Source organism: Saccopteryx bilineata, chromosome 3, assembly GCF_036850765.1.
Source record: "Saccopteryx bilineata isolate mSacBil1 chromosome 3, mSacBil1_pri_phased_curated, whole genome shotgun sequence".
In the NCBI taxonomy this organism is placed as follows: domain Eukaryota; kingdom Metazoa; phylum Chordata; class Mammalia; order Chiroptera; family Emballonuridae; genus Saccopteryx; species Saccopteryx bilineata.
In genome coordinates, this window is record NC_089492.1 from 235,134,330 (window position 1) to 235,153,413 (window position 19,084).

The 19,084-nt window shown below is 37.2% G+C and overlaps 1 protein-coding gene across 4 annotated transcripts in view; it reads right to left on the reverse strand.

The window, feature by feature from the left end:
• The window catches only part of PDE4B (phosphodiesterase 4B), a 549,769-nt gene that overhangs the window by 77,284 nt on the left and 453,401 nt on the right, over nucleotides 1-19,084 (reverse strand). The window contains exons 1-2 of one of the 4 annotated variants that reach the window (XM_066268961.1): nucleotides 7,314-7,917; nucleotides 3,631-3,688 (exon numbers count right to left, since the gene is read on the reverse strand). The exons of 2 other annotated variants lie outside the window; for them this stretch is intronic. The gene's annotated coding sequence lies outside the window, so the exon portion shown is untranslated. Of the gene's footprint in view, nucleotides 1-3,630; nucleotides 3,689-7,313; nucleotides 7,918-19,084 lie in introns of those variants that run through there. One more of the 4 variants, XM_066268962.1, reaches the window with a different exon arrangement.

The following is a 19,084-nucleotide window of genomic DNA, read 5'->3' on the forward strand; positions in this document are numbered from 1 at the left end:
TACCCACTAATAGGCAGGTTCTCATTTATCCAAAATTTATTAATTAGGAACCATGAAAGCTGGAATGATTTATTCAAAAAGAAGAACAACAAAAAAAAGTAACTAAGTATTCTAATTCTGCCAGGCTATCCTTCATAAATAAAGGTAAATAAAACCATTCTTAGACAAAATAATAATAATAAGGAGAAGCAAACAGAACACTGAGTTACCTTAACCCAAACAGACCTACTCCAAGACATATCATAATGAAATTATCACAAACCAATGACAAAGAAAAAATCCTCAAGACAGCCAGGGAAAAGAAGAATACCATATAAAGGAAGGCCCATTAGGTTATCTTCAGATTTCTCAGCAGAAACTCTACAAGCCAGAAGAGAGTAGACCCCAATATTTAAAGTACTGAAAGAGAGGAACTTCTAGCCAAGAATACTATATTCATCAAAGCTATCCTTCAAATACAAAGGGGAAATAAAAACATTCACAGATATAGAAAAGATGAGGGAATTTATCACCAGAAAACCTCCACTTCAGGAAATAATAATAATAATAATTAGGTATGTGTCAAACCTTAGACAGTATCCTGGGGATATAAAATAAGACATAGCTTTTGCTTTCAAGGAGTCCATTGGAGAAGAAAAACATAAAAGCATGATTAGGCTGAGACAAAGATAAGCCAAGGGTAAGCAAGAAAGTGCAGGAAATGGGTCAACATAGCCTGAAGGGAAGGGATGTTGATCTCATAGGTGGAGTTAGCCCAGTAAAGAAAGAGGCTGTATAGAAAGGACTACACTGCTCTGTGTAGGAAGAGAATGACACGGCAGGAAACTGAAAGAAGCATAGAGTTTGAGAAACTGCAATTCTAGTGTGAAGGTTGGAGTGTGAGAGAGATGCTCCTGAAAACTGGCTGCACTGAATTTTAGCAATGTAGGGGAAGTTGATAACAGGGGGGAAATTAGGGAGCATACTTAGAGAGCCAACAGTTATTTATAACATCTATTTCAGGGGTCCCCAAACTACGGCCCGCGGGCCACATGCGGCCCCCTGAGGCCATTTATCCGGCCCCCACCACACTTCCGGAAAGGGCACCTCTTTCATTGGTGGTCAGTGAGAGGAGCATAGTTCCCATTGAAATACTGATCAGTTTGTTGATTTAAATTTACTTGTTCTTTATTTTAAATGTTATATTTGTTCCCATTTTGTTTTTTTACTTTAAAATAAGATATGTGCAGTGTGCATAGGGATTTGTTCATAGTTTTTTTTATAGTCCGGCCCTCCAATGGTCTGAGGGACAGTGAACTGGTCCCCTGTGTAAAAAGTTTGGGGACCCCTGATCTATTTAATGGGTCTTGGCCAGCATTTATTTAAAACAACAAAAGACTCAAACACACTGAACAGAATAGAAAACATCAGGTAGAACATATATAGTAAGGCATTGTTTTATAAAACACAAATATGCGGAGACTGAATCTTGAAATAAAATGTATGTCTTACTGCAAGACATTATCAAAAAAATGTGAAAGTCACTGCTTTAGTCTGTACCTCCCAAGGGCAGAATGTCTGATTTGAACCTATTCAACAAGGTTCTCTTGGGGGACCTCCTATCTATCTATTGTTGTCTGAAGACAAAAGATAAGGTCACTTGGAATAAACCTGCCCCAATTTCTTAATCACCTTCCATACTTCAAAGTCCATGATCTAATTCTAAATCTCAGTGACTATACAGAACAATTCCAATGGTCAGGAATATTTCTCAAAGCAATTAGTATTTCCATTTTGAAAAAAGGGAGAAAAAATAGCTACACAAAATGAAACTTTCAAGTGACTCCAAGAAAGTTTGGGGCCAGTGAAAAGTTCTCTGACCCAGCTATGTTTTCCACCAAATGAATCACCCAGGTACTGTGCCAATGCATGTGAATCATGAAACACGCCCTATGTTGTATCTTTGTCTTCTCATCCTTGACACAGGGATTTTCCCTAAAAGATCTTTTTTGGATTTTCCTCCTTTTCTCTTCTAATTCAATTTATTGCCACTTTCTCTCCTCTTTGAATTTCCTTTACAATAGCCCCTTCTTATTCAATGTTTTGCCATAGTTACCCATAGTCAACTGCATTCTGAAAATATTAACTAGAAAATGACAGAAATAAACAATTCCTAAGTTTCATATTGCTTGGAGTTCTGAGTAGCATGATAAAATCTTGTATTATCCCACTCCATTGCATCTGGGCTATGAGTCATCCCTTTGTCTAACAAATCCACATTGTACACGCTCCCTACCTGTCCATTAGTCACTTAGTAGCCATCTTGGTTATCAGATTGACTGTCACAGTATCACAGCATTTGAGTTCAAGTAATTCTTATTTTACTTATATTGGCCCCAAAGCACATGAGTAGTGATGCTGACAATTCAGATATGCCAAAGAGTATGTAAAATGCTTCCTTTAAGTGAAAAGGTGAATAGTACATTAAGATATTTTGAAAGAAAGACCACATGCAAATAACTATCATTATAGTATATTGTTATAATTGTTCTATTTTATTAGTAGTATTATTGTTAATCTATTATGATGCCTAATTTATGAATTAAAAATAAAGATAATATGTATAAGAAAAAAATAGTATACAGTATAGAGAATTTGGTGCTGTCCACTGTTTCAAGCACCCACTGGGGGTATTTGAACATATCTCCTGCAAATAAGGGGGGAACTGTTGTACACTGTTTCATCTTGTTTCTCTCTTCTGCATAAAAAGTTAATATACAAAGAAAACCCATATAAAATATGGCTTTTAAAGAACTTAAGGTGTCATTGTTTCTTTCTTTCAAATTTATAGTGGCTCAGTGGTAGAGAGTAGGAGCAGTATGTGGATGTCCCAGGTTCGATTCCTGGTCAGGGCACACAGAAGTGCCCATCTACATCTCTACCCCTTCCTCTCTTGCTTCTCTTTCTCTCTATTCTCCTCCTGCAGTCCTGGCTTGATTGGAGTGAGTTGGCCCTGGGCACTGAGGATGGCTCCATGGCCTCTGCCTCAGGTACTAAGAAGAGCTCAGTTGCTGAGCAACAGAGCTACTCCAGATAGGTAGATCATCCTCCCTAGCAGACTTGCCGGGTAGATCCCGGTCGGGGTACATGTGGGAGTCTGTTTCTGCCTCCTCTTCTCTCACTGAATAAAAAAAGAAAGAAAAGAAAATTTATAGTTATGTTTGACAAGAGTCAAAGAGAAAGTTAATAGAAGTAGTTTAATAAATATGTCTTAACTGAATTATCTGGCTAAAGTAGGCTATTAAGATAATGAGATTGATAAAAAAAAAAAACACGTCAAAAATCCACTCTGAGCCTAAATTAATTAGACTGTTGGCCAATATCAGCAGAATTAACCAGAAATTGTTTTGTGGGTCGTATACTCATTTGTCTAGGAATCCACTATCAGAAGTCAGTGTTGAATAGGACTGGTTGTCTCCCAAGCCCTAATAATTTATCCTTCTCTAAGAATACATCTCTCTTCTCTGAGCTATAAAAATTCCAATTGTATTGTGAACAGCTTTTGTAGAATCATAGACTTTTTGAAGTTGAAAACAAGGTCCAGAGTTTCTAAACCAGTTTTACAAGGTTGAGAATAAAAACATCACATACCTGACTCTCATGAAGATTCAGATGGCACCTTGGTTGGGATCCTATGCTCTTTACATTGCTATTGGGTAAGAAGAGTTTGTCAAGATTTATTTTCTGTGGTTTCTAAAGATATTTTTCTTTTATTCTTTAAGTGAAAAATAAATGTTGAATATGCTTTATTAAACTATGTATAAAACTTGGGAATCGCTGATATAGTTCAACTCTTCATTTACAGACCAAGACAGTGAATCCCAGAGACAGTACATGATTTTACCCCAGGCTCTGCCTTCCATAGACCTGGTACAGTGAGTGAGAAACATAGAGCAGATGCCTGACAAATATTCAATGCAACCTCCTTTAAAATGGGCATACAGAAAAAAGAGTGAGCAAGGAAGTGAATGACAAGAAATAATTCATTGAGCTACAATATCATGGTTAACATTTATTTGCTAGGAAGGGTGATTTTCCAGAAGACTTCAGAATTTGCCCTTAATTTCTGTCACATTTTAGTCACTCTGCCAAGAGCCCTACAGCAAATAGCTGCTGCACATGAGGGGACACTTGTCCAAGCAAGTGGCATGGAAACAAAGTTGCTTTGTTCGGAGTGGCCCAGTGCTTTCTCTTCCCCCTCCCACTAACCTCAAAGACCTCAAAAAAGGTCAGTTTGTGAAGTTCTGGTGTGTACATGGGTAAACTTGAATCATCATGTGTCACAATCAGAACCAGTAAGCCAAATGCTATGAACCAGATGACCATGCCATCTCCAAATAAGTGAGTACAGCAGGTCTGGGCTTCTGGGTCACCAGGATACTCTAGCTGGGTTTGTTTTTCATCTAACCTGAAAGGAACTCTGGCTTATTGCAAATATCAATACCTAAAGCAGGGGTCCCCAAACTTTTTACACAGGGGGCCAGTTCACTGTCCCTCAGACCATTGGAGGGCCGGACTATAAAAACAACTATGAACAAATCCCTATGCACATTGCACATATCTTATTTTAAAGTAAAAAAACGAAACGGTAAAAATACAATATTTAAAATAAAGAACAAGTAAATTTAAATCAACAAACTGACCAGTATTTCAATGGGAACTATGCTACTCTCACTGACTACCAATGAAAGAAGTGCCCCTTCCGGAAATGCGGTGGGGGCGGATAAATGGCCTCAGGGGGCCGCATGTGGCCCGCGGGCCGTAGTTTGGGGACCCCTGACCTAAATAAAGCTATTTGTAAAATATCTTGAATTAGTTCAAGTTTACTTAGAAGAAACAGAAAGATAACAGAAATATTTGTTACTTTTCAAATTATATAGCATTAGAAAGTCTGAGAGAGTCTCAGGCACAGCTCACAACTAAAAAAAGTAGAAGGAATAGGGACGTAGAGTTGATTACCTGAGTAATTTGGACATTTAAAACAACAAGGGAGTTATTTTATATAAGGCAGATATTTGAATTATGTATGTTCACTGATAATAGTGATCAAAATTATGGGATACTTGTTCCACTGTCTAGCTTATCCCATTTACTAACCATACCTACCATTTCATGAGCATGTACTACTTGGCAAGCCTGTACTTAGTGCTTTATACACAGAGTCAGTATTATTAACTTCATCTTTCAAACCATCTCATTTTCTTTATCTTCAAAACAGTTTTTGCCTAAGAATTTGCTATGTGTGAAACAGGCATATGAAGCATATAGTTGGCACAGAGTAAGCATTCAACCAGTTGTTGGCTTTTATCATTGTTTTAATGATAGTTTATTATCAGTATATCTACAAATAATCTGGACAGTTAAAATTGCCCAGATATCAAGCCTAAAATGTTCTTATTGACCTCAATTATCTTAGAATTTGTTATAAAGATCAAATCTGGATTCATAATTACAGGCTTGGAAAAGATTAGGTTATTGCCAGACCTCAGGGCTCATGAAACTCAGCTTAGGCTATGTAATTTGTGTCAACACATTTGACTTCAGGGGAAATTGTCTTAACATAGGTTATGAGACTTGTAAAAACCAACAATTATAAGTTCTTTTTTTTTTAACAGGCTGGTTGCTCTGAAAGAGGGAAATATGAATAAAACCCATCAATTATATAATCATCCCTGAAGTATTAGTTCCTCATTTTGAGAACAGGAGAGGGTAGAAACCAGTCTCAATATAGTTGATAATAAAAATCAGGTGTTTCTGAGTAAAATTTATAGAATAGTGACAACATATGATAACACACTGATATACACAATAGTTGCATCTGCCAAGGATGCTCACTGATTTGCTATTATACTATACTTGTTAAGGAGCCAAAGTTCAGCAGTTAGACTTACTGGATTCAACTCTTGGCTTCTCCCCTTGTTAGCTTCCCGATTTAGAGAAATTATTTAATCTTCTTAAAGCTCAGTTTAATACGGACTGATAAGAATACCTTCCTTACTGTGTTGTGTTGAAGATTAAAGCACTTAGCCCAGAGCCTGATACAAAACAGTTACTCAATAGACTTAGCTATCGATTGCTTTTTGTTGTCAATTAAATGCCTTCTCTGATCCCCATTCAGGAGATCTTGGCAGTGGGGAAAGTTAATGGTGATTTTGGGGTAGAAGTGCCACTGTTACTGATAGGAACCTGGTAAGCTGTGATGTAGAGTGGGACAGAGCTTGGATCTCTTCTAAGTATATGGTTCGGACCTGGCCAATTTCTGTCATCATTCTAATGGTCTGCTGTGGGTCATTTTAAATATCATTTTCTCATTGAGGCCGTGGTTCCTCCATCTGGGCTGGAACATCATAGGTGGGGGGTAGGTGGAGGGCTTCTTGTGGTCAAGTCTCCAAAGCAACTTCATGAGAGTTTACTAGAGGCTAGAATGTTACTGGGGATAGTAGAGTATTTGATTACTGCTGCCATTGGAAACTACCCCTGATTCCAAATTAAGCATCAATTAAGTCAGGTCACTGAAGTATGATTACTGAAAGTTGAAGAAGTCCCATTTGATTTTGTGATAGATTTACCAAGTATTCATGATTTCAAATCTCAAATGAACTCTCAATACTGCCTACAAGTTCCCTTGGGTACTTAGACATCTGTGACACTATGTCCTACCTTTCTCTCCTTAAACTTCCCATCTGCTGTCCCTTCCACAGTTTAAACTATGGGCTGAGAACTCTCTCTTTTGATTGACTAAGTGTACAGACCTATCTCATAAGAGTCTTATGAGGATTAAATGAGTTAATAAATGAAAACTACTTAGAACATTTCTGGGCTACAGTGACTATTGATAAGTATAAAAATAATGATGATTATTGTTACCTTTGCCTGAACACATTTCTTTCCTCTGCTCTTTCACCTGAGAAAGCATCCCTGCTCCAGCCAAAAACCAATCTCTCAACCCACTGGCCTTTGCCTTCTTAGCATTGTCTCTTTAATTACCCCCCTCCCCCATCAGTAACCTCTCCTTCTCTCTGATTTTTTTCAGCAGCATACAAACATGATTTACTATCCTCAAGTGTTCAACTCACTCTGAATCTGGCTTCTATCCTTATAAGCCCTATACATCTGCTCTTGTCAAGATCATCAATGGCTTTCATGTTACCAAATTGAGCAGTCATTTTTTTTTATCCTCAGCGTATTTCAATACAGTTGGTGGCTATCTACTTTTAAAAACACTCTCCTCTTTCAAGTTCTATGACATCACATTCTCCAGAGTTTTCTCTTACCTCTTTGATCATTCCATCTCAGTCTTCTTCCCAGTGTTCTCCTCTCCTCAGTATCTGAATGTTGCCCTTTTCCATGGATATTGTCCTGGACTTGTATCCTCCCTATATACTCTCACTCATGCCCACAGCTTTATTCACAATTTGTATACTGAAAACTCCAAATTTAGATCTTTAGCCTAACCTTTCCTATACCTACAGAACTTCTCTTCTAGGATGCATCACAATACTCAAAGTTAACAGCTAAGACCAAACTCTTGATTTCCTTCCCACCCCACCCTCCAAAACTGCCTGTTCTAACTGTATCTATTTTTAGTGAGTGGCATCAACACCCATGCAGTGGCTGAAGTCAGAAACCTGCATTTCATTCTTGGTTCTTTTTTTTTCTCTTAATGTTTCTATCTTTACCCCTCCCCATCTAATCCATTTCCAAGTCTCATCTATTCCATCTCTAAAGTATATTGCAATGTTGCCCACTTCTCTTTATCCTTGTTTATCTACCATCTTAGATGAAGCAACCATCACCTTTTACCTAGACTACTTCCACATTCCTCTCACATCCAATTCAGTTTATTATCCACTCTAATGTCTGCATGAGGTTTAGAAAGTTATGTAACATTAACCCCCCCCCCCACACACACACACACACTTTTTTTTTTTTTACTATTTCCGTGCCTTATCAATTTGCTTTAATAAAGCTCTACAAGAACCGGCCCCTTCCCATCCTCAACCCTATTTCCTACTGTTCTCCCCCAGCTCACTCCACACCAGCCATACCGGGCTTCTTTCTCAAATGCACCAAGTGCAAGACTTTTGAACATTCTGTTTCTCTGCCTGGAATAGTCTCTTTTTTTCTTATCTTTCAAGCTTCGGGTGAAATGTCACCTCCTTAAAGAGACCTTTTCTCATTTCCTATCTAAACAACTTCCTTTCCCCTCCCATTATTTCTTACTTCTCTGACCTCTTAATACCCTTTAAAACACTAAGCAAAACTTGTTTATTTTCTTGTGTATAGTCTGCCTCTCCCTTCTGTTTCAAAAGGGATGAGGTCCATTTCTGTTTTATTCACCTCTGCCTAACAAAATAGGTGACACATAGTGGAATCTACATAATACTTCTTTAATAAGTGAGTGAATAAGTGAATAAATAAGGAGTCATCAAAGTGTTAATCTGACCAGTTGAAACCACAGAACTGAAACAGAGCTTTGGCCAACTCACTTAAAAAGCTGGACCGTGACAAATTATTCTCCCAGAAAGTGGTGCCAAGTCCTGTTGATGATGGTGTGTCCCATGACTGTGACGGGATCTTTCCTTCCTCCAGTTTTATGCAGATTCTATGCCTCCTCTGTGAAATCCTTACCCCTATCTGTTTAACTCCTAATCGAGATCCAGCTTTAATTCCCTGTCCTTGATGAAATGCCTCCCCAGATTTCTCACCCAGAAGGTCCTCATGATCCTCACAAAGTTTATGGCACACACTTGATAATTGTATTCTATCATATTTTGTACTGTTATTATGAGCCAGGCACTGGGTATTAGAAAATAGGGATCAAACAGTAAGTTCTTTGAACTAACATTTATTCAGCATCTTTTACACCAGACCATCTTAAGCATTTTTATAACATTAATGCTCATTAATTCTCACTACAAACCCATTTTCTATTTCTTTTATAACAAATATTTTCACAGTATATATTTTGCACCAGGCCCTAGTCTAAGGGCTATACAAATAATAATTGTTTAACCCTTATAACAAATCTAAGATGCAGGTTGTATTATTATCCTTATTTGATAGTTTGGGTAACTGAAGCAAAAACAAGTTATTTGCTTAAAATCATAGAGCTAATAAATAACAGCCAGAAGTTGGACCCAGGCAGATGAGGCTCGAGGATCTCCGTTCTCAACCAGCATTCTAGCAACCTCTCAGCTCCTGTAAGGTAGGTGAGATTACTCCTGTTCATCAGAAGTAACTCAATTTAGAGGTTAACTTGGCTAGAGCTACTCAGCTTATTCATGTACCCAACATCAGATGTTTATCAAGAGCCTACGAAATGTCAGACCCGGTGCTGGCTTCTGAGATATACAATGATGGAGCAGTGTTGTCCTCAGGGAGTTTACAACCCAGCTAATACCTCAGCAGTTGCTGATTAAAAAGTTTCTGGCTCTTAAACTAAAGTAGCCTTTCCATAATCTGATTTTCCATTAGAGCAAATTGTGGTGGGGGGGGGGGTTCAGAGACACCTCAGCTGACAGGTGGTAGAGGTGGGACAGCCATGAAAGGCTTCACTGACAAAGGAGGTAAGGAAATACAATGGAGTAAAGACAGCCTTCAACAAATGGTGTTGGGAAAATTGGACAGCAACCTGCAAAAAAATGAAACTAGACCACCAACTTACACCATTCACAAAAATAAACTCAAAATGATAAAAGACTTAAATGTAAGATGTGAAACCATAAGCATCTTAGAAGAAAACATAGGCAGTAATAAGCTCTCTGACATTTCTCGCAGCGATATATTTGCTGATTTATCTCCACGGGGAAGTGAAATAAAAGACAGGATAAACAAATGGGACTATATCAAATTAAAAAGCTTTTGCATGGCCAAAGACAATAAGAACAGAATAAAAAGACAAACTACACAATGGGAGAACATATTTGACAATATGTCTGATAAGGGGTTAATAACCAAAATTTATGAAGAACTTGTAAATCTCAACACCAGAAAGACAAACAATCCAATCAAAAAATGGGCAAAAGAAATGAATAGACACTTCTCCAAAGAGGATATACAGATGGCCAATAGGCATATGAAAAAATGCTCAACATCATTAGTCATTAGAGAAATGCAAATTAAAACCACAATGAGATATCACCTCACACCAGCCAGAATGGCGCTCATCAACAAAACAACACAGAATAAGTGCTGGCGAGGATGTGGAGAAAAGGGAACCCTTCTGCATTGCTGGTGAGAATGCAGACTGGTGCAGCCACTGTGGAAACAGTATGGAGATTCCTCAAAAAATTGAAAATCGAACTGCCTTTTGACCCAGCCATCCCACTTTTAGGAATATACCCCAAGGACACCATAGAACGGTTCCAGAAGGAGAAATGCACCCCCATGTTTATAGCAGCATTGTTCACAATAGCGAAGATCTGGAAACAGCCCAAGTGTCCGTCAGAGGACGAGTGGATTACAAAGCTTTGGTACATATATACTATGGAATACTACTCAGCCATAAGAAATGATGACATCGGATCATTTATAATAACACAGATGGACCTTGATAACATTATACGGAGTGAAATAAGTAAATTAGAAAAAAACTAAGAACTATATGAATCCATACATAGATGGGACATAAAAATGAGACTCAGAGACATGGACAAGAATGTGATGGTAACAGGGAGTGGGGTGGAGGGGTGGGGAAGGGGCGAGGAAGGAGAGGGAGGGAGTGGGGGGAGTGTAGGGGCACAAAGAAAACCAGATAGAAGGTGATGGAGGACGATTTGACTTTGAGTGAGGGGTATGCAGCATAATCAAAGGTCAAAATAATCTGGAGATGTTTTCTCAGAACATATGTACCCTGATTTATCAATGTCACTGCATTAAAATTAATAAAAATAAGATTTAAAAAAAAGAAAGGCTTCACTGAGGTAGAAACCCTAGCTATCACTTCTATTGTTATTTAGATGTTTAAATGTTTCACATTTAAATTTCATCCCCACCCGTACTCATTGTCATCTCCATGAGAATTGGGATTCTAATTTAACATCCCTATAGTGTTTTTTGTGACAGTGGTACACAAGACAGTCTGTATTCCATAAACAGGATCTTGAATGAGTTGTGACTGGTTGAGTTCTCTTACCAGCTAACAGAACTGGAAGTGTTAGTTTTGCTACATTTAAGATTTGCCATGTCAAGCTTCTTCAAGCCTGAACACTTAATTACTATACCAGACATCCACTGACTTTTCCTGGCTCTTAGGAGACTGTGACTCAAAGACTGAATGGCATAAAACCAGGAGACGTTCTGAATGCTCTTTTTACCACATGGCCCAGGTCTTATGCACTTCCAGATTCAATATTGTCCTCCCAAAGGAACCTCACAGCCCCATCCGCTCCTACCAAGCTTTGTGAAATGAGGAGTCCTGACGTCATGACCACAGATGGTTTTATGTTTATGTTGCCAAAATAGGCAAGCTGAATTCTGACATGTTTTTCCCACCAGTGGAATGAAAAGCACCAGGGCCTTCGTCCTTGGAAGTGATGAAAAGCCTACCCAAATGTATACAGAGCAAACACCACTGTTTGCCATGCTGCCTTGTTTGTTCTGGAGAAATGTGGGTTTATTAATAATAAAGTTTCACCATGAGGCAAACACATCTGGGTCACTAAGGATCACTTATAGTAAGTAACTCAGGAAGAAACCTCATACAGTAATTTATTCCTTAATCTGCCAAGGCCATGGACCATGTTTCTGCCTTCTGTGTTTTAATAGCATTTTAAAATAAAAGATGAGATGTTACACCAAGCTCTCACTTGGGATTCAGAGTTATTATTAATGATAGTGCTCATAATGGAAAAATGTAAAACAAAACATACAAAAAGTTTCAATTCCTCAAAATTTCAACTCATAGTCCTGAGTAGGCTGTCCCCCCAACTCCCACAACTTCTCTCTTACTTAGAGAGAAAAACTCACTAGAAGACTTCAATTCATAGACGCACGTAGCATCTTCTATGTCGACTCATGGGCAAAGGAAAAAAAATCTGCATTTATTTATTTAGTACTTATTTATTTAACCTTCTGGCTGGGCTGGGTTGTTGAATTTGGTTTTACATCCTGAATTACAAAATTTATGATGGGAATGTGTGTCAGCTGTGTGCTGAAGGAAAGAAAGACCTCTGTTCTTTGTCTTTTCTCTTAATAGCACCAAGAGTCCTACAAGTTTGTTTAGAGAAGTTAAAATATGTCAAGAGTAAGAGCATAACTCTAGCTGGGCTTCCTTTTATATTTTCTGTTCTTTCCTTTGGACAATACCCTGGGCAGGCTCCTAGTACCTTCTGCCTGGGCAACTGTACAGTTGGCCTCCTTTAGACTCCTCCCATCCAGTTGGCCAACGGCTGCCACAGTCAGAATCAGCTAAGCTTTTTCTAAGAGACCACCATATGCCTGCTCTGTGCATAATGTGGTCAAATATGGATCTGATACTTACTTCTCGCCAACACTTTGTGAAATAAGAAGGGGTGCAGTATGAACAGTAGCCAAGAGCATGGGCTAAGAATCAGGCAGAAAGTTTGAATTCTAGATCCACTCCTTCTCTCCCCACCCCCACCCTGCAAGCTGCCCCTGCAAGCTTTCTTGAGATAAAATTGATGTATAACATTGTATAAGTTTAAGGTGTTCAAAGTGGTGATTTGATACACAATTTGATGTATTGTGAAATGATTACCAAAATAAAGTGGGTTAACACATTCATGAGTCCTCTTCTTCTAAATGGAGACTTTGAGAAAGTCAATATCCTCTTCTGTACAGTGAAATAAGAACAGTCCCTAATACATGTAAAGGATGGCACAGGGACTAAGGTCAATAATATTGAGATAACTATGTGTGGTGCCAGGGAGTACTGGAAATATTGGGAGAAATATTTTGTAAAGTTTACAGTTGTCTAACCACCATGCTGTATAGCTGAAACCAATACAAAATTATTGAAAAGAAACTGTAATTGAAAAATTAAAATAAAAAGTGAAGAAAACCATTAAAATTTTAATAATATCTGAAAAAATGTCCCTACTTTACAGAGTTGTTTTTGTTTTTAAAATAACTTTATTGAGACACATTTCACCTTTTCCAAGTGTACAAGTCAATGATGTTAGTAGATTTACTAAGTTGTGCAACCATCATTATAAATCAGCTTAAAAACTTTTTCATCACTACACTATGATCCTGTACCTTTAACTGTTAACCTCTCTCTCTTGCCCCACTTTTTGCCTTCATATCTTTACTTTTCTAGGACATTTCATGCAAATATCATATACACTGCTTACAAAAGTTAGGAGATAAGGAACATGCAGATACTCCAGTACTTTCAGCCTTTTTTTTTTTTTAATAAATTTTTATTAATGGTAATGGGATGACATTAATAAATCAGGGTACATATATTCAAAGAAAACATGTCTAGGTTATTTTGTCATCAAATTATGTTGCAAACCCCTCGCCCAAAGTCAGATTGTCCTCCGTCACCCTCTATCTAGTTCTCTGTGCCCCTCCCCCTCCCCCCTAACTCTCTCGCTCCCTCCCTCCCATGTCCTCCCTCCCCCCCCCCCCCTTGGTAACCACCACACTCTTGTCCATGTCTCTTAGTCTCATTTTTATGTTCCACCAATGTATGGAATCATGTAGTTCTTGTTTTTTTCTGATTTGCTTATTTCACTCCTTATAATGTTATCAAGATCCCACCATTTTGCTGTAAATGATCTGATGTCATCATTTCTTATGGCTGAGTAGTATTCCATAGTGTATATGTGCCACATCTTCTTTATCCAGTCTTCTATTGAAGGGCTTTTTGGTTGTTTCCATGTCTTGGCCACTGTGAACAGTGCTGCAATGAACATGGGGCTACATGTGTCTTCACGTATCAATGTTTCTGAGGTTTTGGGGTATATACCCAGGAGAGGGATTGCTGGGTCATGAGGTAGTTCTATTTGCAGTTTTTTGAGGAACCACCATACTTTCCTCCATAATGGTTGTACTACTTTACAGTCCCACCAACAGTGAATGAGGGTTCCTTTTTCTCCACAGCCTCTCCAACATTTGCTATTACCCGTCTTGTTGATAATAGCTAATCTAACAGGGGTGAGGTGGTATCTCATTGTAGTTTTGATTTGCATTTCTCTAATAACTAATGAAGCTGAGCATCTTTTCATATATCTGTTGGCCATTTGTATCTCTTCCTGGGAGAAGTGTCTGTTCATGTCCTCTTCCCATTTTTTTATTGGATTGCTTGTTTGTTTGTTGTTGAGTTTTATGAGTTCTTTGTAAATTTTGGATATTAGGCCCTTATCTGAGCTGTCGTTTGAAAATATCAGTTCCCATATAGTTGGCTGTCTGTTTATTTTGATATCAGTTTCTCTTGCTGAGCAAAAACTTTTAATTCTGATGTAGTCCCATTCATTTATCTTTGCCTTCACTTCTCTTGCCATTGGAGTCAAGTTCATAAAATGTTCTTTAAAACCCAGGTCCATGATTTTAGTACCTATGTCTTCTTCTATGTACTTTATTGTTTCAGGTCTTATATTTAGGTCTTTGATCCATTTTGAATTAATTTTAGTACACGGGGACAGGCTGTAGTCGAGTTTCATTCTTTTGCATGTGGCTTTCCAGTTTTCCCAACACCATTTGTTGAAGAGGCTTTCTTTTCTCCATTGTGTGTTGTTGGCCCCTTTATCAAAGATTATTTGACCATATATATGTGGTTTTATTTCTGGGCTTTCTATTCTGTTCCATTGGTCTGAGTGTCTATTTTTCTGCCAATACCATGCTGTTTTGATTATCGTGGCCCTATAATATAGTTTAAAGTCAGGTATTGTAATGCCCCCAGCTTCATTCTTTTTCCTTAGGATTGTTTTGGCTATTCGGGGTTTTTTATAGTTCCATATAAATCTGATGATTTTTTGTTCCATTTCTTTAAAAAATCTCATAGGGATTTTGATGGGAATTGCATTAAATTTGTATATTGCTTTGGGTAATATGGCCATTTTGATTATATTTATTCTTCCTATCCAAGAACAAGGAATATTTTTCCATCTCATTGTATCTTTTTCGATTTCCCTTAACAATGCTTTGTAATTTTCATTATATAGGTCCTTTACGTTCTTTGTTATGTTTATTCCTAGGTATTTTATTTTTTTTGTTGCAATCGTGAAGGGGATTATTTTTTTGAGTTCGTTTTCTAATATTTCATTGTTGGCATATAGAAAGGCTATGGACTTTTGTATGTTAATTTTGTATCCTGCGACCTTACTGTATTGGTTTATTGTTTCTAATAATCTTTTTGTGGAGTTCTTCGGGTTTTCGATGTATAGGATCATATCATCAGCAAAAAGTGATAGCTTTACTTCTTCTTTTCCGATATGGATGCCTTTTATTTCTTTGTCTTGTCTGATTGCTCTGGCCAGAACTTCTAGCACCACGTTGAATAAGAGTGGAGAGAGTGGACAACCCTGTCTTGTTCCTGATTTAAGGTAGAAAGTCCTCAGTTTTATGCCGTTTAATAGGATGTTGGCTGATGGTTTATCATATATGGCCTTTATCATGTTGAGATATTTTCCTTCTATACCCATTTTGTTGAGAGTCTTAAACATAAAATTGTGTTGTATTTTATCAAAAGCCTTTTCTGCATCTATTGATAAGATCATGTGGTTTTTGTTCTTTGTTTTGTTGATATGGTGTATTACGTTAACTGTTTGGCGTATGTTGAACCATCCTTGAGATTCTGGGATGAATCCCACTTGATCATGATGTATTATTTTTTTAATATGTTGTTGTATTCGGTTTGCCAGTATTTTGTTTAGTATTTTAGCATCTGTATTCATTAGAGATATTGGTCTGTAGTTTTCTTTCTTTGTGCCATCCTTGCCAGGTTTTGGTATGAGGGTTATGTTGGCCCCATAAAATGTGTTTGGAAGTATTGCTTCTTCTTCAATTTTTTGGAAGACTTTGAGTAGAATAGGAACCAAGTCTTCTTTGAATGTTTGATAGAATTCACTAGTATAACCGTCTGGGCCTGGACTTTTATTTTTGGGGAGATTTTTAATAGTTTTTTCTATTTCCTCCCTGCTGATTGGTCTGTTTAGGCTTTCTGCTTCTTCATGACTCAGTCTAGGAAGGTTGTATTGTTCTAGGAATTTATCCATTTCTTCTAGGTTGTTGTATTTGGTGGCATATAATTTTTCATAGTATTCTACAATAATTCTTTGTATTTCTATGATGTCTGTGGTGATCTCTCCTCTTTCATTTTGGATTTTATTTATTTGAGTCCTGTGTCTTTTTTCCTTGGTGAGTCTTGCCAAGGGTTTGTCAATTTTGTTGATCTTTTCAAAGAACCAGCTCCTTGTTTTATTGATTTTTTCTATAGTTTTTCTGTTCTCTATTTCATTTATTTCTGCTCTGATTTTTATTATCTCCTTTCTTCGGCTGGTTTTGGGTTGTCTTTGTTCTTCTTTTTCTAGTTCCTTAAGGTGTGAAGTTAAGTGGTTTACTTCGGCTCTCTCTTGTTTGTTCATATAGGCCTGAAGTGATATGAACTTTCCTCTTATTACTGCTTTTGCTGCATCCCAGAGATTCTGATATGTCGTATTTTCATTTTCATTTGTCTGTATATATCTTTTGATTTCTGCGCTTATTTCTTCTTTGACCCATTCATTTTTTAGAAGTATGTTGTTTAGTTTCCACATTTTTGTGGGTTTTTCCCCCTCTTTTTTGCAGTTGAATTCTAGTTTCAAGGCTTTATGATCAGAAAATATGCTTGGTACAATTTCAATTTTTCTAAATTTGCTGATATTGTCTTTGTGGCCCAACATATGGTCAATTCTTGAGAATGTTCCATGTACACTAGAGAAAAATGTATACTCTGTCTCTTTGGGATGAAGTGTCCTGTAGATGTCTATCATATCCAGGTGTTCTAGTATTTCGTTTAAGGCCACTATATCTTTATTGATTCTCTGTTTGGATGACCGATCTAGAGCTGTCAGCGGTGTACTGAGGTCTCCAAGTATGATTGTATTTTTGTTAGTTTTTGTTTTAAGGTCAAGAAGTAGCTGTCTTATATATTTTGGTGCTCCTTGGTTTGGTGCATATATATTAAGGATTGTTATGTCTTCTTGATTCAACTTCCCCTTAATCATTATGAAATGACCATTTTTGTCTCTGAGTACTTTTTCTGTCTTGTAGTCAGCATTATTAGATATGAGTATTGCTACACCTGCTTTTTTTTGGGTGTTGTTTGCTTGGAGTATTGTTTTCCAGCCTTTCACTTTGAATTTGTTTTTATCCTTGTTGCTTAGATGTGTTTCTTGTAGGCAGCATATAGTTGGATTTTCTTTTTTAATCCATTCTGCTACTCTGTGTCTTTTTATTGGTAAGTTTAATCCATTTACATTTAGTGTAATTATTGACACTTGTGGGTTCCCTACTGCCATTTTATAAATTGCTTTCTGTTAGTTTTGTATCTAGTTTGATTATTCTCTTTTGTTTTTCTATCATTTGTTTTTGTTTGTTTGTGTTCCATACTTCTTTCCTCTGTTGCTACCTTTTTTAAGTCAAGTGTTTTTGTGGTGGTTTTTTTAAGGGTGGTTACCATTAAGTAATGAAAAGGGTACCTACCATATTCATTGTAGTACCCTATCTTATAAGTATTTCTGCACTTCATCATCCTTTGCTACTGTTAATCTCCATCCTCTCCCCCCTTTTTTTCCTTTGTTGTCACAGTTTAAGTTTGGTTTTATTGTGTTCTTGGTGGAGCTGTTACTTGTGGTGTTGTTTTCTTTTGTTCTTTGAATCTGGTTGGAAAACCCCCCTTAGTATTTCCTGGAGTGGGGGCTTTCTGTTGATAAATTCTCTCATCTTTTCTGTATTTGTGAATGTTTTTATATCTCCTTCATACTTGAAGGATAGCTTTGATGGGTATAGTATTCTTGGCTGAAAGTTGCTCTCTTTCAGGGCTTTAAATATTGGGGTCCACTCTCTTCTAGCTTGTAGAGTTTCTGCTGAGAAATCTGATGATAATCTAATAGGCCTTCCTTTATATGTTGTACTCTTCTTTTCCCTGGCTGCCTTGAGAATTTTTTCTTTGTCATTGGTTTGTGTCATCTTTATTATGATGTGCCTTGGAGTGGGTTTGTTGGGGTTAAGAAAACTTGGTGTTCTGTTTGCTTCTTGAATTTGAGGCTTTAGTTCCTTCCACAGGCTTGGGAAGTTCTCGTCTATTATTTGTTTGAGTATATTCTCCATTCCATTTTCTTTCTCTTCTCCCTCTGATATACCTATTATTCTTATGTTATTCTTTCTGATGGAGTCAGACAATTCCTGTAGGGCTTTCTCGTTTTTTATTATTTTTGAGTCTCTTTCTTCTTCTCTCTGTTGTGCCTCAAGTTGTTTGTCTTCTATTTCACTAATCCTATCTTCAATCTGGGCTGTTCTGTTAGCTAAGCTTGTTACCTCGTTTTTCAGCTCGTGAATTGAGTTTTTCATTTCTGTTTGATTTGTTTTTATAGTTTCAATTTCCTTGGTAATATATTCTTTGTGTTCATTGAGTTGTTTTCTGATCTCCCTATATTGCCTTTCTGTGTTTTCTTGTATCTCTCTGAGTATTTTTAAGATTTCTATTTTAAATTCTCTGTCATTTAGCTCCAAGGCTTCCAATATGTTAAGTCTTTTCTCCATAGATTTTTCCACATCTATTTGTGTTACCTCTCTTTCTTTTGTATCCATAATATTCGATTTCCTCTTTCTTATTGGCATCTGAGGGTGGTCTTATTGATAGCACTAATTAGAATTAATAAAGAGTAAAAAGTAAAAAAAAAAAAAAAAAAGGTAAAACACCCCACAAAAAAAACCAGTAATAATTTATTATTTCCCCCTTTTTTTTTCTCTTTTCTTTCCCTCCTCTCCCCTCCTCAGGGAAATATTGTGCCTATAATGGAGGGCCTGATTTGGGGTGAAGAGTTCAAGGGGCAAAAAAAAAGGAAGTAGGGGCCTACTAAATGCAAAAAAAAAA